Here is a 5,386-nt window from a genome sequence, read left to right as displayed (position 1 = left end):
ATCATTGTCATCATCATCAGATCGTCGTACTCGTCATCATCATCGTGCATCATCATCGTCGTCGTCGTTCGCATCAATCATCATCCAATCGTCGTCGCCCATAGTCATCGCCATAGTCATCGTCATCATCATATTCGTCGCGTCTGTCAATCCTCGTCGTCATCATTTGCATCGTCGTCATCATCATCCTAGCATCTCATCGTCGTCGTCCTCATCATCATAGCATTCATCGTCGTCCGTCGTCCGTCATCATCGTCTTGGCGTGGTCGTCGCACTCATCATGCGTGGTCGTCGGAATCATTGTCATGTCGTCGCGTCATCAACGTCATAGTCATATCGTCGTCGTCATAGTCATCGTTGTCATCATAGTCCATCGTCGTCGTCATGTCAATCGTTGTCATCATAGTCATCGTCGTCGCCATGGTCATCATCATCATCATCATCATAGTCTAGTCGTCAACACATCTACAGCACAGCAGTATATCTGGGTGTACCAGCCAGTTTTTGATCCCAGCGGCATCCAGTAAACCTTCATGGGCAGACCGCTGTCAGAGTTTGGGACTTCCACTCGGACGCTTCGCTGACGCCGCCCACGACTCCCATCAGGACCTGAAGAAGCAAATACAGTTTAATCATGAGTCTGCTACAGGAGACAGACCATCTGAGATAAGCCACAACTCAAGGAGACCGATTAATTGGGAGGCAAAGTCAATCAGATACTTGGGTATAAACATTACCAAAATCTTACAAAAACTGTACAAAAGTAATTATGGAGAAATTGATGAAAACTTAAGGAAAGATATTGATAGATGGTCTACCATACCCGATGGGACTTAGTGATAGAATATATACTGTAAAAATGAATGTATTACCACGCTTGTTACCTGTTCCTTTCCCTACCAGTGCCTATACCGCCAGAACAATTTTTTAAATGGGATAAACTAATATCAAGATTTATATGGGATGGAAAGAAACCTAGGGTAAAGTATAGTACTCTACAGCTGACCAAAAGAAAGGGTGGAATGGCACTTCCAAATTTAAAAAAATATTTTCAAGCAGCGCAACTGCGTCCGCTCCTGAGTTTGGTGCCGTAGTGCCTACGAGGCTAGATGGAGGATATTGAAGCGCCAGTCGTCTCTGCATTCCCAATCCAAACGATCATAGGTGAACGAAAAGATCCCAGAGAACATCGAATTTGCGTCGGAGATAGACATGATAACGACTTATACACTAAACACATGGCATTCGGTTGTGAGACAGTTAAGGGTGGGAAGGGAAACTCGGTTTATTGAAATGGATTGCACACGATGTGGCTTTTAACCTGGAAGGCTGGATCCTAGATTTAAACAATGGACTCAAGTGGGTGTGACTGCCATGTGCTCGTTGATCCTTAAGGGAAAAATGAAGAGCTTTCAGAAATGAAAAACGAATATGGATTGGCCAATCAAGATTATTTAGATATCTACAACTGAGAGAGACTACTTTGCAAGGAAGTTAAAAGAGCAGAGGATGATATACATCCAATAATAAAACTCTTCTCTCGGGCATATGTGTGAAGTTACGCCTGGGCGTGTCCAAACTTTACATGTGTTTGATTGAGTTGAACAAAGACCTACTGTATGTGAAGAACAAATGGGAAAAAGAATTGGCTGTGGACATTTCTGATGAGATGTGTTGATATGTGGGTCATACACCAAACGACAACTCCAGTCACGCGATGGAGGGAATTTTCATGGAAAAACCAATAAGATATTTCATCACACCTCGAATTAAAAGTAACAACTTAAGGCACCTCAGCCATGTTGGAGACAGTGTGACCAAATTGATCCTGACCATACACATGTTTTTTGAGTTGCAGTAAAATCCAGCCTTTCTGGGAGGCTGTGCACTCAGTTATTTGTGTGGTCTTAGGATATGGGATCCCCAGCTCATGTCTTGTTCTTATTTGGGTCATATGGGAGGAGTTGTTTGTCCGAGAGACCAATATTTGGTCAAGATCTTTGGTTGCTGGGAAGAAGGCGATCACCAGGAACTGGCTTAAAACCGATATCCCGGATTATGAACAGTGGTGACTCGTGGACAATATACAGGATATGGAGTATTTATCGTTCAAACTAAAAATTCAAGAAGATTTGTTTCAAAAGAGATGGGAAAAATGGTTATTGTTATAAATCCAAAAGGGGAGAAAAGTGAAGGTGAAAATTGTGTACCCCGTGATGTCTTGATTTATTTCTCCCCCCCCCCCCTTTTTTTTTTCTACCGTGTTGTGTTTACTGTTTTATACTTGAATGTTTTTCTATTCCTGTGCATCCAAATAAAGACAAGTTATATATAAAAAAAAAAGGATAAATAAAGTTCCACTGGATTTGATGCGATGAAAACGAGCATGAACAGATGAGCTCACGTGTTTGAAGCAGCTGACCGGCGCTCCCATCACATCCCCATCTCCAAGGTAACGACCCCAGTCAAACACATCCACGGTCACTGCAGCAAACAAACTGACTCAGTGGACTGAAGTGAAGTGTAGCTGCTGCTAGCTCATGTTAGCTCATGTTAGCTGCTGTTAGCTGCCGTTAGCTCACCGCTCTTCTTGACTCCACCATGCTGGTTGGCTTGGTGCTGAGCGTAGGCGGCTAGTTTGGTCATCAGCGGCTGTTTCTGCAGAACTTTGGCCTTCTTCGTGGGCGGCTTCCCCTTTAAGAGAGCGACAGACGTGGTTAGCTGCTAAAGGTGTAGCTGCTAAACAGACGGACAGCAGCAACTACTCACAGACCTGGACACCAACATCAACCCACAACGACACATCAACTCAACGATACTGACACAACAACAACACGACACAACATAACTCATCACAGCTGTACACCAACATCAGACTACATCACAGAACTGACACCAACATCAAACTACATCACAGACTGACACCAACATCAAACTAATCAAGACGACACCTCAAACTAACAGACTGAAGCATCAAACTACATCACAGACACATACCACAGATCAACTCAAAACTACGATCACAGACTGAGCACCAACATCAAACTACATCCAGACTGAACAACATCAAAACTCCTGCAACTCATCACAGACTGACAACATCAAACTACACTACAGACTGTACACCAACATCAAACTACTTCACAGGACGACACCGACACAAACTGAAATCACAACTAACCAACATCAATCGACAACTTGCGACTAAGACTGACACACATCAACTACACACAGACTGACACCAGACATCAAACTACATCAAACAGACTCGAAGCACCAAGGCATCAAACTACACACAGACTGACACAGACATCAAACTACATCACAGTACAACACATCAAACTACATCACGACTTACAACATCAAACAATAAACTGATCACCAGACATCACGACACACACAATCAAACACATCACGACTACAGCCAGCAGTTCAAACTACATCACAGAACTGACACCACATCAACGATACATCACAGACTGGACACAGGCAACAACCTACATCACAGACGTGAAACACCAATCAAACTACATCACAGACTGACACCACACAACTACATCACAGACGACACCAAACATGCAAACTAACACTCACACATGACCGAACACAACTGGTTCAGACTCCCAACATCAACTACATCACAGTACGGACTACAAGTCATCAAACTACATCCCATGACTGAACACCAGCAGTCACAACGTCCAACAGAACTTCACAGCGATCCTGACTTCATAGCGACAGCAAATCAAAACTACATCACAGCTTGACAACATCGTCAAACTACATCACAGACTGAACAGCATCAAAACTACATCACATATGATCAAACTAACCTGGACATCCACATCACTACAACATGAGCACACCACTCAAAACTGCCACGACACTGCAAGCTACACAATTTCATACTAATGCACCAATCAACTACGACTCAACTCACATACGACGACAATGCTAATACAAACTCAACATCACAGACTGCACAGCATCAACTCACAGATTACAAACAGTTCAAACTAAACAAAGACGCAACGATAAACTAAGCAGACGAAATCCACATATCGACACCAACTCATCACAGACTACACATCACACGTACTACGAACCTCACTAACGAACTGACACCTCAAACACAGCTACAACGACAACCGTACAACTGACAGCACAGCTCTACGACACTACCAAGCCCACGTCACAGACTGACACCAACTCAACTACGTCACAGACGAACCCACTCAAACTACCGTCACAGAACTGACACATCAAACGATACGTCCACAGACTGACACCATCAAACTACTGTCACAGACTGACACATCAAACTACGTCACAGACTGGCACACAACCCGACACTACAACATCAACGTACGTCACATGACTGACACCAACATCAAACTACATACAGACTGACACCACGATCAAACACATCACAGACTGACAACACAACTACGATCACACTGAAACATCAAACACGGTCGCAGAGACTGACACAACAAGACTACGTCACAGACTACGTCAAACTACGTCAGACTTACAACATCAACTACATCACAGACTACCCACACATCAAACGTACGTCACAGACTGACAGCATCAAACTAAGTCATAAGAGACTGTACACCAAAATAACTACGTCCACGAGACTACCAACAACTAACTATACGACACACACTACGAGTCACATGACTGACCCAAGCAACTAAAAACTACGTCACAGACTGACACCAACAACTAACTACTCGAAGACTGGACACCAACACTACATAACGTCAGACTGACACAACACGACTCGTACAGCGAGCTCAAAACACGTCACAAGACTCACCACACTTACTACGTCACAGACTGACACCATCAAACTACTCACAAGACTGACACAACATCAACTACGTCCGACTGACATGAGCGCATCAACGAACGTCACAGACTGACGCATCAACTACGTCACAGACTGACACTCAACATCAAACTACATCACAGACTGACACAAAACTCAAGACTACAATCAAAACTACGTCAAGACAGCATCAACACGACGTCAAGACTGACAAGACATCTAACTAACGCACAGACTTGACACGCATCAAACTACGTCCAGACTCGAACACATAACTACCTCACATACTGACAACACATCAAACTACATCACAGACTGACACAGCAAATACAAACAGACTACACAGCATATCACAGACTGACAACATCAAACTACGTCACACTGGACACAACATCAAACAACGTCACAGACTGACAGCATCAAATTACATCACAGAGTCTGACAACCATCACAAACTACAATCAACAATGTACACCAACTCAAAGACTACATCACAGACTGACACCAACATCAAAGCTACATCACAGACTGACAACATCAAACTACGTC

General features: G+C 43.6%; 1 long non-coding RNA gene across 1 annotated transcript; it reads right to left on the bottom strand.

Annotated features, from left to right (window-relative positions):
- Window positions 1-562: 562 nt before the first annotated feature.
- On the bottom strand, window positions 563-2,704 carry LOC113745392 (uncharacterized). Its single transcript, XR_003462127.1, has 3 exons — window positions 2,583-2,704; window positions 2,405-2,484; window positions 563-609 (listed from the first exon to the last, which is right to left on the bottom strand). It is a non-coding gene; the product is annotated as an uncharacterized LOC113745392 (long non-coding RNA).
- Window positions 2,705-5,386: the final 2,682 nt, after the last annotated feature.

Source organism: Larimichthys crocea, unplaced genomic scaffold (assembly GCF_000972845.2).
Source record: "Larimichthys crocea isolate SSNF unplaced genomic scaffold, L_crocea_2.0 scaffold7166, whole genome shotgun sequence".
NCBI classification, from domain to species: domain Eukaryota; kingdom Metazoa; phylum Chordata; class Actinopteri; family Sciaenidae; genus Larimichthys; species Larimichthys crocea.
This window is presented reverse-complemented; position numbering and strand designations above follow the sequence as displayed.